This window comes from Sinocyclocheilus anshuiensis, unplaced genomic scaffold (assembly GCF_001515605.1).
Source record: "Sinocyclocheilus anshuiensis isolate Anshui unplaced genomic scaffold, SAMN03320099.WGS_v1.1 scaffold70, whole genome shotgun sequence".
In the NCBI taxonomy this organism is placed as follows: Eukaryota; Metazoa; Chordata; class Actinopteri; order Cypriniformes; family Cyprinidae; genus Sinocyclocheilus; species Sinocyclocheilus anshuiensis.
Genome location: NW_015542377.1, coordinates 149,288 through 165,598, shown reverse-complemented (window position 1 = coordinate 165,598; position 16,311 = coordinate 149,288). Strand labels below are relative to the sequence as shown.

General features: G+C 36.7%; 1 pseudogene; it reads left to right on the top strand.

Annotated features, from left to right (window-relative positions):
• Positions 1-590: 590 nt before the first annotated feature.
• The window catches only part of LOC107692435 (protein FAM69A-like), a 25,603-nt pseudogene continuing 9,882 nt past the window's right edge, over positions 591-16,311 (top strand).

Here is a 16,311-nt window from a genome sequence, read left to right as displayed (position 1 = left end):
ACACTAAAAAAAATGAATACAGCACATTGTGCCCTATTTTTACAGATTTTTTTTTACAGTGTATAGTAAAATTGTTTTAGCCACCTATGATTTTATTCATACTTTATAAAGACTGTAGTATTTTTATTTAATTTATAATTTTTTATTTAAAAATACTATTTGTTATGTGATTGAGGTTAGTTACTAAAGTATTTTACACAAGGATGATTTGGTTATTTAATAGTGTGTGACAACCCAGTGCAAACCCTAGTAGTAAATTATATTTCATGTAGTGTATTTATTGTTATTTCAGTTCGTATGTATTCATTGTAAAATGTTTAGAAAGGCGAGATTTTTGTGCAACAGAGTTTCACACGCTGATCTGACCTTATTTGGAGAAAAACTGGTGACCAGCCGCTCGCATTAGTCCACCTGCGTGAACCCTCATATCCGGAATTTTTTTTTTTTTTTTGTCAGGCGACTAATATCACCAAAGCCCCATAAACGTGCACAAACTTCCTCAGACTTTATCACATTGTTATAAAATGTTAGAGTAGTTCGCGTGGTCTCGTGCTGGTGAACGCGAGCTCATCCAGTGGATGCGAGCGCAGATGTTGCTCATCGCGCGTGAGGTGCGGCGCCTGAGGAGCCTCGCGGACTCTTCATCATCCTCTCTCCTCATGGCGAGAAAGACCTTGGCTTGGTAAAGGACGTTGGTCGCTTTAATTTGTGTTTTGTCATGATTTAAATGGATTTCGCCGTGCACTAATGATGTATTTGTGGTAGGTTAGTGCTGTGAAATGTGGTGTTTCAAGCATGGCACGGGGTCTGATACCGTGGATCTGGCTGAAGCGACCCGTTTATATCCAGGTAAGACGCGAAATAAGCATCGCATGCAACTTGTTTATAAATCATGTCGAGTGTTTCGCTTTAATAGGCATCTGTGTTCTTGGAATCATTTGTGTGTGAGATTTGAATGGACGAGATGGGGACGCTGTTATCCCTTTTGGACTCTCAAGTTTTTGAAGGCTTCATCTCTTCCTAAAGCTTCACTCCATGTAACTAGCTTTAATACAACGACTGAATGTATTGTTGCTCTTTTCAACCATTTTTATTCGACCCATGCATGAGCCTCATTTTAATATCTTCCTAAAAAATACCGAAATGCCATTTTTCGCTACTGTATCCGTTGCCTTTCTCCTGTGGATTTCATGGATGTGATGGATGAAACTGATGTTGCTGCGTTTTATCCATCGTCGGGTCAGTCGTTGCTGTAGCAACCGCGCTGCTGTATAACATTTTTATAGTCCTGCTGAAAACATTTCTCTTACCTGTCAAGAATGAAATGCAAAATATAAACCATGAATTCCCAAACTCATCGGGGCGCTGTGTTCATGTGCGTCAAAGATCGACGACCGCATTTTACACTTCTATTAATACTGAACAACGTCAATACAGCTCATATGTGTTTAACTCGCATAATAAAAATAAACCTAGTTGCACCGCCACAGACTTTTCAGGGGCATCTAGCCTACTTGTGCAAGTCTTAGGCTTCTGCAAAGTTTTGCTAATGATTTGATGTCATATTCCAGTGAAATAATAAAATGAAATATTAAAAGATGCATTAATACACAATACTGTAACAGTAGTGAAGGTGCAGACAGATGTTATTGCAGAACTGTTCCAGTAGAGTCCATGTGTCTGTAGGATGTGATATTCAGTGCTTTTATTATTTCCACCCTTAATGTGGAAAGTTTGAGGACTGACAAAACCACAACACCTTATTTTTTTAAAGGTGAGCACTATACGATTTTTTTTTTTTTTAAACTTGCGTGAAATGTTAGAAAATCACATTCACAGCATCATAAAAACCAACTTGTGTATATATATATTTTTATCATTTTATGAATATTTGTATCATTTATTGGCAGCAAAGTATTAAGGCTTTTAAACCATATAAATAGGTTTGAAATATGAGCACGCTAATAATCAGAAGAAACTGAATACAAGCTTAATTGGTTCTTGCATTTACAGCACACTTTTACACACACACACACACACACACACACACACACACACACACACTATCTGTCTGTCTGTCCATCTGTCTATCTATCTATGTATTTATTTATCCATGTATTATTTTCCTTTCTCATTCTTTGGTTTCCTCACTCTTCAGTGTGTGAGTAGCTCATAATTCACCCAGCTGTTGTACACTGTGTAAATAAATAAATAAATAAATAAAAATGACAAATAAAAAATTGACATTATCCACTAATTTTACAGACATTTCCGTTAACTCGAAAACACAACGCAATGAAGTGCAAAATTCACAATACAGGTAAAACACCTGTAAAAAAATCTATGGGAAATTCCTTCATATTAATATAGTACATTGTGCCCTACTTTTACAGATTTTTTTCAGTGTGTGACTGTGTGTAGTCTGTGTGAAATAAATAAAAAATTTAGCTGAAGAAGTCTTGTGCTACAAGGTGAAACCTGTGGTGAATGGTAATCCTTTATGGAAATACAGTTATTGTAGTTTTTTACATCCCTCAAAATGAAGGCCCCCCCCCCCTTTTATGATTCTTTCACATGCAGTGAAAGAATCATAAAGCAGGAAATTATATCATAGAGAGGGCCCAATACCTTCATAAGTGTGTAAAATATCAGATCATTTTACCTTTTTATGAAATGGAAAAGTTAGTTTTGGTTGTAAAATATCATATTGTACAGCCCACCACCCCCCAAAAACATATAATATTAATGAATTAATAATTTGTGGTATTAGTAAAAATGCATTTCAACATGAAAAATATATTTAAAAGCTTTTTAGTTTTTATGACCTTTATGCCTTTTACTCTGTACTGGTTATACCACATCATTTTATTTTAAACTTTTGTTGAAAATGTTTTTTCAAAACCACATGAAACCAACTATATGAAGATATAATTACTAACAATTGTTAATAGATTTTTCCTTTTCTTGGACACAATTGTTTTTTTGTTTTTTTTCATAGACCCAGATGACAAAACTGTGATAGGCTACTTTTGTGCATGTTTCCTGAGGCTGATTTTAAGATCCCTCTTTTTGCAAAGGTTGAGGACTAAAACACTGTGACCACCCAGCAATGAGGGAAAGAGGACATGCAATAGAAAAGACTCCATAGGGAACCTTCAGACAACAAGTCCAGACAAACTTTCAGTTATCAAGGACAAGAGGGAAAGTAATATGAGCAGCCCAATACAAAATGACACAGTTACCCCATTGCAGTGCATTGTAGAGTTCTTGGTCTCTGGTCCCACAGGATGATACATTTCTTCACTCAACTGTCACCCTGGATTAGTTTCATTACACTTTTCATACACAAGTGTATGACAAAGTATCAGCTGTTTTGGTGTTAGTCAAGTCCAAATATGCTGCACTGCAGTTCCATGCATTGCAAGCAGTGATTTGGTGAAACAGTTTAATCAAGCCACACCAGAGAAATGCTTGAAGATATGTCCATGTTTCTTATTCGGCTGACTCACTATGACTCAAAACCCATACAGTGCTCTTTTACCCAACAGCATAAAATTATTTTGGACAAACCCATATGATATCATTCTGTGGTATGAACAGAGGAATGCTACATCTAGATATATCACTTGATGAAACAAGATCATAGATGCTTTTAAAAGAGAGTGCTTCTAGCCTTAAAGGATTTTAGTGCATCAGAATATAACTTTAAAATTTCATGGCCTCCAGAGTGCCTACTTAGGTTTGTGCCTACGTAGTTTCTGTGTACACTGTTTTAATTCTCAGGATTACTCTGTTGTCCTACCTAGTTGTTTCTTGTGTAGCTAACCTCCTGTCCAGTATTTTTTTTTTAGAGTTTAACCTAGTATTAGAGACCCTTTTTCTCGTAAACAAGACACTTGGTCCTCATTTCGGCCATATTTCAGCACCATTTAGGGTTCTGTCACAGTCAGACGACCATTCTCCTCCATTTTGTTCCAGTGGGAATAAAAAAAAAAAAACAGGTCTCCTATATTTACTATGAGTGTCAGGCTGGCCCTCTTTGCTTCCAGTGCAGCCCAGAGGAACTGTGTCACATGCTAAATGAGGTTATATTTAAATATATCAAATATATGTTATGAGGACAGCAGGAAGATGGCTTGAGCGCGTAATACATTATTATAGTGATTTTAGGGTGTTAAAGCTAAATTTCTTGATCATTTGTAGATGAAATTCGCAAAATATCACCTGAAACCAAATCTATGATTCTCTCTGAAGATCAAATAATTTGTAATAATACTTATCTAATTGTATTTTTTCTTATATTTAAAGCTGCAGTCCGTAACTTTTTTTGGTTGTCACTTCTGTAAACATAAAGAAGTTGTCCCGGCTACTAGGCTATCGCATGTGACTGAGGATCCTGCAGGTGGCGGATCGTTTATAGCCTTTTATCACAGCAGCTGGAATAATTAAATGTATCATTTTGATGGTAGATTGTAATCCAGAAAGGATTATGTGTATGTTAAACACATGTGAAAGAAATTAAATTATATTCCAGTTTTAAATGTGCTTCTGATTACAGTTAGCCTGGGATTTCACAAGATTTGTATTTTAAAGACAACCAGTTCGAAGGGAGCATAGTTTGCTTTTTGGGTTAAAAGATATTTTAAATTAGATATTAGACTGTACAGATATTGAAATCTACATGCTAATACACACATAGTCACGCAATGCTGATGTTGTTAACATTAATAATTTGAGAATAAAGTATAACAATAATAATCATTTGCACGGTTTGATGTGATATGAGCTAACCAATCTTTAGATTAAATCACCATTGGTAGCGCGATTTATTGTAATGTTTTTTCCCTCAGTTAGTCAAAACAAAAGTGCCAGACTTGTTACTTACTTGTTCAGATGACAATATCTGGTGAAAATGCTTATTTGAGTCATATATTCCAAGACGTAGGCTAGAATCTGTGAGTGCAAAGTACAATATCCACACCAGTGCGGTGACTGACTGCCACACATACTCTTCAAAACATTAGATTTATCCGCACTGGGGCTGTGCCGCCACACAACCCACACAAGGAAGATAATGCCGCAAAAAGCTGCAATTGCAGGTTTTCAAACAGAGATGGCGACAAAGAGGCAAAACTTATGGACTGCAGCTTTAAAATCATATTAAAATAATATATTTTTCTTGCATAAATTTCAATGATAAGTTTTATAATTATTAGGATTTTAAATGTATTTAATATGCACTGACAAATGATCAACTATTTGGAAAAAAACAGTACAAACATTTTGTGACGTAAGACTTTCCATCTCATAAAAGAGCAGCTGCTTTGAAATGACAGCTTGTGATACAGTGAACAAGATGTTGCTATGTCTAGATTATTTGTTGCTGTTGGAGTCACACAGTGGAGCAATGAGCAACTGATCATCATTGCACATTAATCATGTGTTTTTTTTTTCATGTGAATCCGTGTTGGACTGCTTTAGTCGCCCTGAATCACAACCTTCCTGAGCTCCAGCGGTTAGGTTGATGTAAACATTTTGGACTGTTGCAGTGTTGAGTCAGTGTGTAGATGGATGTGTCCCATGGGGCAACAGGACTGAGAGAAACGGGATGGGGTGCCTGATTGCTGGTTGTTCTCACACAGATGAGTCAAATTAGACCTGCAGTGCCTGTGTGACGTCTGTTTCCATCAGAACGCCGCCGCTTGGGAGCAGAGAAACAGAGGGAGGAAGAGAGAGAGGGAGAGCGGAAACTAACACTATATCTCCCATCACACTTATAATGCACCAGAGAAGCCTTTTCTTGTTCTTCATGCCATATATTTCCTTTAGAGAGAGAATAGTCTTGTAAATGTTTTCTCTACAGTTCAGGTAATTAAAAACCCTTTTGTTTTTGAGGTCATGCGTGACAGCAGCCATTTTCTCTCACTATCTGTCTTTGTCACTTTTCCTTGCTCTTTTTTGTGCTTTCTCCATCTATCCGTCATTCACTGGTCTGAAGGGGAGTGGGGCATCAGGGAGAAGGCAGCAAGAAATCACTTTATGATCATGAATTATGGATGAGTAGAGAGCAAGCTATGAAAACAAGTGTCAGTGCAAAAATTCTCCCCCACTTGATCCGCTTCTTCTGTCCTATCATCTCTCACAAGCCACTGAGGGGTTTGAGGATTGAAAGCAACAGACACGCCCCATATTCCTATTATGTATGGCACATTTTTGCAGAGTACCTGAAATCGGAGGCTTGAGTGCAACAAGTAATGCTTGAAGCTGTGGGCACTAGGAGGATGATTACATAGTAAGCTTCTGAGGACCTATCATCTGTTGGTCCCTCTGTGGTTCATCTCATACAGAATAGAGACGCTGCTGTCAAACCAAACAAGCTGTCAAAGCCTTAGAGGAGACAGCGTAATCTTTTACGTTCACATTTATATTTCAGCCTTTGGCAGATTTAATCTCCAGTCATATTCCAGAAACCAAATGATTTATTGCTTATTCAGATGATTCAAGAAAACGATAGATAGCAGATCCATTTACGTCAGTTTTGTAATATGTCTTGGTAAATGGTAAATGGTTTAAAGGGGCCTTTCAGATATCATGAATTTTCCTTGATCTGTCCGTGAAATTAGAGTTTCAGAACTCAAAACGTCTCGTCCCACTCCAAATAGACCATCTATTGAAACTAAACTGCAAGAATGGCTTGTAACTTTAATAACTTTCTGACATCAGCTAGATGAATACATTAACATATGACTGCCCACATTTGCATGTCAGTGATGCCTGTTTGGATTCAGAAACCTGGCCTAGTCACAATGAAGTAATAAGGAGGAAGCAGGGTAAATAATAATATTCCTTTTCAGTATTTTTTCTTTTTCTATATTGTTGTCTTGTTTACTAAACAAATCTGAATATCAACAAACAATATAGATATTACTATTTAGATGTTTTTTTTATTGTTATCCCATTGGCATATAATATTTTTTCCCCAAAATAAATTTGATTCAATAAGGATGCATTAAGCAAGTAATGGCTGCTGAAAATGCAGCTTTCATCACAAGAACAAATTACATTTAAATTATATTAAAATAGAGAACCTTAAAAAAAGTAATAGTATTTACAATATAACTGTTTTTTAAACAAATAAATGCAGCCTTAATGAGCATAAGAGACTTATTTCAAAAATATTAAAAAAATGTTACTGACCCAAAGTTTTAAACGGGAGTGTACTGTATATGCAGTATAGATAGAAATACTGATATAAAAATGATTATTTGTAGTGTGCTGGTTGTGCGTAGCACCTGCTCCTTTGTGTGCTCTGACTACATTGCAATGGTACCATAAGACATAAAAAGTAATATTATGAGAAAATAGTAAATAGTAAATTTTGTTTGTGTAATAGTAAATAGTAATAGTAAATAGAATAGTAATAGTAAATTTGATTTGTATAAATTGGTAAATTGATGACATTTTCTTCTTTGAAACACTCCTTTTTGACAAACTGTCCCTTTGCATATCCTCCAGAATATTCCCAACATAGGAATAAGTGCATAAAGTTTATTTTTAACGAGGTATTAAAAAAAAGAAATCTTGACTAACATAAGTCCTTGATGCACCTCTTCTCAGACTAGTCAGCAGCAGGTTGAATGTAGCTTTGAGAATAGCAGTGGTTCTTTGAAGAAGTAGACTACCTCACTTAACACTCACTCTTTTGCCTGTATGTCTTTAGAACAGTTCTGATTAAAACGTTGGATGAAAGCCTTTGAGGGTCATTGGGATACCACTGTTTCTGCCCACCTTTTCCACAGTCACTGGTCTTCACTCACTCAGCCACTAATGAAAAGCAGACACAAAGCCTCAATCAATAACCTCTCATTACCTACTTCTCTTTGGCTCTCCCTTTGGTGATGTTGTCCTAAGGATGAACATGCCACATTAGCTGAGCTGAAATTAATGTCTCTGTACATTGAAAAGGTCAGGTGTGGGTTTGCTTTGTTTGTGAAGTGCTGCACTTGTAATGGAGCAGGGATACATTTGTTACACAAGGATCAATCTGGAATACTATGCATTTTGGCAATGAGCATCATAGCATGTCTCAATGAGCCGAACGATTGGAGTACTTACTGGTTTAAACAGACTTGTGTGCATACATGCTTGAGTGCATAGATGCAGACTTAACCTCATGGGAGGGCAGCAAGAAAATGAACCACATGCAGATGGTAGGCTTTTAGTTGTACATTTGAAGCTGAAGTGTGTAATTTCTTTTTTATTTCAAAATACAACCCCCTAAATATACAGAGACAACTATATATAAAATTTCCCCGAAAAAAGTAGAAACACTGTGGCTTTGTGGCCCTATCAAACCATTGCTCGGTTTGATTAAGCATCACAGCCTGCCTGACACATCAAACTGACTCAACCAATAGTGTGAGCTTAGGGCGGGACTATTTGTTTGTCAACCAGTGACAGACAGGGAGTGTTCGGAGAAACCGATTTTAAACACATTCCATAAAATCATTATTTTTGCAATACCATTTGGTGATACCATGTATATATATTCACTTTCACTTTTATATATATATTTGTAGGCCTAGTATTGTGACAAAATATTTTAGATCTTAGATTTATCTTAGACTAATATGTTATATTGGGTTTAAAAGGGTCCTATTATGCTCTTTTACAAAGTCTTGATTTTAACTTTGCAGATCTTGTTTATGCTCAAACAGCAACATTACAGACTAAAGTTGAAAAAGTGAAAAAGCATAATAGGACCTCTTTAATGACATGGCACAGTTTTTTTTGTCTGAATCTATTAAAGGAATAGTTCACCCAAAAATTTTAATTTGCTGAAATTTAACACCCTCAGGCCATTCAAGACATAGATGAGTTTACTTCGTCATCAGAACAGATTTGGAGAAACATTACATCACTTGCTCACCAATAGATCCTCTGCAGTGAATGGGTGCCGTCAGAAATATAGTTAAAACAGCTGATAAAAACATCATGATAATCTACAAGCAATCCACATGACTCCAGTTCATCATTATCATTTTGGGAAGTGAAAAATTCTGTGTTTGCAAGAAACAAATCCATCATTATAGATTTTTTCTTTAAATACACCTTTTGTGATACAACCCTGATACAACTGATACAAAATGATTTCGTTTTGATACAACTCTCCTGGTATCAAAATGAAATATTGAGAATGAAATTCTAGACATAGCAGAAGAAAAAACCTTAAAGTTGGGAACAGCCGGCATTGTAGTCTACTCTACCAGGATCAGGAAACAGTCCTCCATAAAATGTGCTGCACACATCTGAATATTTGGGTTGAAGTGTTCTGGAACAGTGTTGTAAATACAACTTAACCACTGATTTCTAGTCGTGTCCATTTTTGGAAGGCCAAACAAAGTAGTTTCGCTTTCACAATGAAACACAGCGTCACACACGGCGGGCTAGAGTGAGCAGAGGCCGGGGCCTAGAATGAGGAACGGCCGGCGGGCTAGAGTGAGCGGAGGCCGGTGGGCTTGAGAACGGTGCGGATGCACCAAAAGCTTGTAACACTCCAAAGAGAAAGGAAAAATTGAAATCGCATCATATGACCCCTTTAAACTTTTCTATAAAACTGCTTACGCTACTTTCTCTGCCAAATAATAAGTGGTATGACCAACAAAGTCATGTGTTGACATACAAGACAGGAAAAACAGGAAATTATATCATAGGGAAAATGCCTGCAGACCCTCATGACTGTGTGACAAGGTTAGTCTTTTAAAATATCAGATAATATGATCTATTAATGACATGGCAAAATTAGCTCAGCTCGTAAAATGTGATATGGAGCAAATCTATGTATTGATATTTATTAATTTATTATTCATAATATTTGTAAAAATGCTTTTTTATTGTGTTAAAGTTTTTGATGTGTACATTTATGTATTCCAAATATTATCCAAGGTGTATTCAAGTTACACTATGGTAAGTCATTAAATTGTAACAAAACATGAATACAAAAAGTAAATTTCTAGGAAAGATTTTTCCTTTTTTTATTGTGGACACTCTTATTTGCCATTGACCCATTTCTGTGATGATGTCCCGCTAATCATCAATAGCGACCTAATTAAGACTCTTAGCTCAGAACGCCGGTTAAAGAGAGTTCACCTCAAAGTGCCGACAGACAGAACCATGTTCTTAAAGCCCATAATTATAAGAAGAGCTGATAGAGCTCTCCAAAGTATTAAATGGAAGTTCTAATGAAGTGCATTGGCACTAATGTGGCTCTCATCCTCCGCACACATAATAAAGTCTGTTGAAACTCCAAAAACTATTTGCGCATATGCCTTATCTACTTCCCCATAAAAGGCTGAGCCACAGGCTCATGTTGTGCGGAGCCTTATGTGGACTTTTCTCTCCGTCTTGTGATTGATATTCCACGCAGTCTTCAGTTCGGCTGAGAGCTGAGAGTGATGTGGGGGCCGCTGCCGAATTTTTCACACTGTCTCTGACACATCGCCTGTGAGTTCACAGCAGCAGAGCATCCAAATGCTGTTTGACACATACAGACACATGTCCACTGACCAGCATGATCTCAGTGTACTAAATGATGAGAGCTTTCTGACACTGCGATCCTCTGTTAATTCAAAGTGCTACCATGGAAACACTTCCTGTCACAAGGGGGAGACCCGTCATCCCGAGTGGCAAACTATAAAGCTATTGATGTCAAACTCCCTCAGTTTGATATATGAGCTGCTGCTTGATACACAAGAAGCAGAGCGTTGCTGCTTGTGTTGCTTTGTTGAAAACAGTGAACTGTTTAACTTGATTTTGGGTACAGTTTACTGTGTCTTTCAGGGCATTATGTGTAATGTGTGTTTTTCATAGCAATGAGGCTATGTATTCCTGGAGGATAAGACTTGATCAGATTAATTGTTTTAATTATGTTTGTGGACTGACTGATTGGATAATCTCCACTCTTGTTCTGTTTGGAAAGTCTTTGTCAAGCTTTCTTAGCTTCTTTCTCATTATACAAGATGTGATTCGCAGTTTATGGTTATATATGTGGAAACAATGAACAATGATAAGAAAATTAGAAATACGCATAGTGCTAACTGGAGACATTAAACTAAGTGCATGCAGCTGCAGCTGAGTTTTGTGAATCATCCTGGAGAGAAAGGGGTCATTCTGAGGAAATGGTGCCTTTTGAGGCTGAATTTTATTTTATGAAAATTGATATTGGGGGACTACCATGGAGGGGTGTGGCTTGCTGTTTTTTAATGCCTCATTCTTAAAGGGTTAATTCACCCAAAAATGAAAATTCTGTTGTCATTTAATCACCCATTTAAGAATTTCTTTCTTCTGCTTGTAACAGAATTATTTTTGGATGAACTATTCCTGTAATTAACTGATGTTCCAGCATTGAGAAATATTGATCATTATTTATTATTTTATTACTAATCAAATCAAGGTGCTATTATTCATTCACATACTCCAATCAGTAATAATGAGATAATACAAAAATTGGAGATATTGTATTATAATTTAATTGGAAATATGTATTATAAATCTTTCTTATGACTTTGGGCTCAGGGAGATGCTGCCTACAAAACTGAGCGTTCTGTCAAACTATACAAAGACATTGTTACAAAAGATTTCTATTTGAAATCAATGGCGTTATTTTTGAACTTTCTATTCAGCAATAGAATCCTGAAAAACATTATCACAGTTTCCACAGTTTCTTGAGCACCAGATCAGCAAGATCATGTGACAATGAACACTGGAGTAATGGCTGCTGGAAATTCAGTGTTGCCATCACAGAAACAAATTACATTTCAAAGCACATTAAAGTAGAAAATAGTTCTTTTAAATTGGAATAATATTTCACAATATTACTCTTTTACTGTTTTTTTTTTTTGAGCAAATAAAAGCAGCCTTGAGCATAAAGGACTTCTTTCAAAATCATTAAAACATCGTACAAGCCTTAAAGTTTTGATTGATAATTTAGATAGAAATACTGATTAAAACATTTTTATTTGTTGTGTGCTGGTTGCTGGTCTCTGTATAGCTATAGATATATATGTATAAATAGTAGATTAACTGTTTTCAGTAATTACATTCAGTAGTAAATTTGTTCAAATCATTAATAATTCAAAGAGGATGTCATCATACAATAAAAAGGTGGAAATTAAATATCAGTAGGAAGTCATGGCGACCTTTACAGAAGACAAACAGCACCAGATATAATTTAGGTATCAGAATGGTAAAGTTTTAAATAATTTTAAACTTTTAAGCCGACAGACATCAACCAAATAAGAAGTAGGGTATGGCAATGGGAGGAATTCAATGATGAGAGACTGTGAAAGCAGAAAACTGATTTAGGTTTGATGAATGAACCTCTTCTCCCAAACCTTGACTTTGGGCTCTGGGAGACGCTGCCTACAAAACTGAGCATTCTGTCAGCCCATTGCCGTGGCAACAGCTCCTCTGGGCCCTAAGAGGTATGAAAGGCTGTACAGGACGCTGGCCTGCCACAACTCTCTAACGCCTGTCATCCTGGCTTAGTGAGGCAGCGAGTTTGAGATGGTGGTGAGGGGGTTGAGACCCTGAAGGGCATGAGATTTAAAGAGTAGAGTAAGATGGATTCTCAGATGGGAATGGCAGAATTGCATCTCACTGAGTGCCCGTAGCGAGGAGGGAGTGATGGCCTGTCATTAGGAGAGCCACTAAAGAAAGAGACAGTGTGTGTGTGTGTGTGTGTGAGAGAGAGAGAGAGAGAGAGAGAGAGCGCAGATTCAATTAGACAAACAGATGAGACCAATGATAGGGTGACTAAGAACCTCATTTCAAAATGTGCAGGAAAAAAACACATGTATCATCTCAGTTCTGCTGACTGTAGCCACACCAGGCTTTCTGGACCTGACCAAATTGTAAATTGGAAGCTGGAGGGGCAGTTCAGAGACCAGTTGGGACTTGAAATCAATCTACTTTACATTATTGGCATTTTGGTTATTGGTTTAGATCAGCTCAGGGTAGGATATTGGTGTTTGTACGTCTCCAGGCTCTGATAATAACTGGATTTACTTTATCAAAATAAAGCACATATTAAATCTTACTCAGGCTTGTACCATGAAATAGGAGGCTGATTAAAAGAGGCTTACTGTCAGTTAGAAATTTGGATGTTCTCTGAGATAAAATGTCAGTGCAAGAGAGATACTGAAGAGCTGATACTGTGCCATAAGTAAAACAGACTGAAGAAGAAGAAAGTCCATCACTGTCCAACTCATGTCTCATCATCATTAAGAGAGAGAAGAGGCTCCATCAGGTCTGTTATTTGTCCGCTAAGCTCTTGCAGTATGCATAATTGGCAACTATTATTGATATGGTATGAGATCATTCACTCTAGTCTAGAGCAATTAAAGATTGCAGGGCAAATGGAAGCATAACAACAATATATTACGATCAACTGCGTGCCTTTATTACATCCAATCACTACAATCTCTCTCTCTATATATAAAATGTATAAATAAATGTACTATGTATATATTATTTTTTAGTTCCTTTATATCTGGGTAAAGTTTAATGATAGCAAATGAATTTAGAATTAATACTTATTTTAGACAATATTATAATATAAACATAATAATTATATAACCATTTTAACAGAATTTATATATAACTGCAGCTAAACGTTTCTTGTAACCGCTGATCAGTTCACAGCAGCTTGTAGGAATTTTAGCCCATTCCTCAGTACAGAACCGCTTCAACTCTGTGATGTTGGTGGGTTTCCTCCTTCCTCCTGAACTGCTTGCTTCAGCTCCTTCCACAACATTTCAATTGGATTAAGGTCCAGACTTTTACTCGGCAGTTCCAAAACATTAACTTTGTTCTTCTTTAATCATTATTTGGTAAAACGACTTGTGTGCTTGGGGTCGTTGTCTTGCTGCATGACCCACTTTCTCTTGAGATTCAGTATATGTATAGATGTCCCGACAATTTCCTTTAGAATTTGCTAGTATAATTCAGAATTCATTGTTCCATCAATGATGGCAAGCCATGCTGGCCCAGATGCAGCAAAACAGGCCCAAGCCATGATACGAACACCACCATGTTTAACAGATCGGATAAGGTTCTTATGCTGGAATGCAGTATTTTTCTTTCTCCAAACATAACACTTCTTATTTAAACCAAAAAGTTCTGTTTTGGTCTCATCTATCCACAAAACTGTCATGCACACCATGGTTGTTCAGTGTTCTCCAGATGGTGGAATCATGAACATCAACATTAGCCAATGTGAGAAAGGCCTTTAGTTACTTAGATGTTACCTTGGGGTCCATTGCAACCCCGTGGACTCTTACAAGTCTTACTTTGGAGTGATCTTTGTTGGTAAACCAATCCTGGGGAGGGTAACAATGGTCTTGAATTTCCTCCATTTGAATACAATCTGACTTTGACAACAAAACTCTTTAGAGATGGTTTTGTAACCTTTTCCAGCCTGATGAGCAACAACAAATCTTTTTTTAGAGATCCTCATAGATCTCTTTGTTCATGCCATGATTAACTTCCACAAACATGATCAGACTTTGATAGATCCCTGTTCTTTAAACAAAACTGATTGTCATCCCATTGACTGAAAACACCTCTGAACAGATGGACTCTAATTTACTGCTAATCCTAGAGATTCACATACTGCAGGGCAAATGGAAGCATAACAACAATATATTACGATCAACTGCGTGCCTTTATTACATCCAATCACTACAATCTCTCTCTCTATATATAAAATGTATAAATAAATGTACTATGTATATATTATTTTTTAGTTCCTTTATATCTGGGTAAAGTTTAATGATAGCAAATGAATTTAGAATTAATACTTATTTTAGACAATATTATAATATAAACATAATAATTATATAACCATTTTAACAGAATTTATATATAACTGCAGCTAAACGTTTCTTGTAACCGCTGATCAGTTCACAGCAGCTTGTAGGAATTTTAGCCCATTCCTCAGTACAGAACCGCTTCAACTCTGTGATGTTGGTGGGTTTCCTCCTTCCTCCTGAACTGCTTGCTTCAGCTCCTTCCACAACATTTCAATTGGATTAAGGTCCAGACTTTTACTCGGCAGTTCCAAAACATTAACTTTGTTCTTCTTTAATCATTATTTGGTAAAACGACTTGTGTGCTTGGGGTCGTTGTCTTGCTGCATGACCCACTTTCTCTTGAGATTCAGTATATGTATAGATGTCCCGACAATTTCCTTTAGAATTTGCTAGTATAATTCAGAATTCATTGTTCCATCAATGATGGCAAGCCATGCTGGCCCAGATGCAGCAAAACAGGCCCAAGCCATGATACGAACACCACCATGTTTAACAGATCGGATAAGGTTCTTATGCTGGAATGCAGTATTTTTCTTTCTCCAAACATAACACTTCTTATTTAAACCAAAAAGTTCTGTTTTGGTCTCATCTATCCACAAAACTGTCATGCACACCATGGTTGTTCAGTGTTCTCCAGATGGTGGAATCATGAACATCAACATTAGCCAATGTGAGAAAGGCCTTTAGTTACTTAGATGTTACCTTGGGGTCCATTGCAACCCCGTGGACTCTTACAAGTCTTACTTTGGAGTGATCTTTGTTGGTAAACCAATCCTGGGGAGGGTAACAATGGTCTTGAATTTCCTCCATTTGAATACAATCTGACTTTGACAACAAAACTCTTTAGAGATGGTTTTGTAACCTTTTCCAGCCTGATGAGCAACAACAAATCTTTTTTTAGAGATCCTCATAGATCTCTTTGTTCATGCCATGATTAACTTCCACAAACATGATCAGACTTTGATAGATCCCAGTTCTTTAAACAAAACTGATTGTCATCCCATTGACTGAAAACACCTCTGAACAGATGGACTCTAATTTACTGCTAATCCTAGAGATTCACATACTTTTGCCAAACAAATCGTTTTTTAGAGATCCTCATAGATCTCTTTGTTCATGCCATGATTAACTTCCACAAACATGATCAGACTTTGATAGATCCCTGTTCTTTAAACAAAACTGATTGTCATCCCATTGACTGCAAACACCTCTGAACAGATGGACTCTAATTTACTGCTAATCCTAGAGATTCACATACTTTTGCCACTCACAGATATGTAAGATTGGATAATTTTCCAGAATAAATAAATGACAAAGTGTATATTTTTGTCTCATTTGTTTGATTGGATTCTCTCTGTCAACTTTCAGGACTTGTGTGAAATCTGATGATCTTTTGGGTCATATTTATGCAGAAATATAGAAAATTCTGAAGGGTTCACAA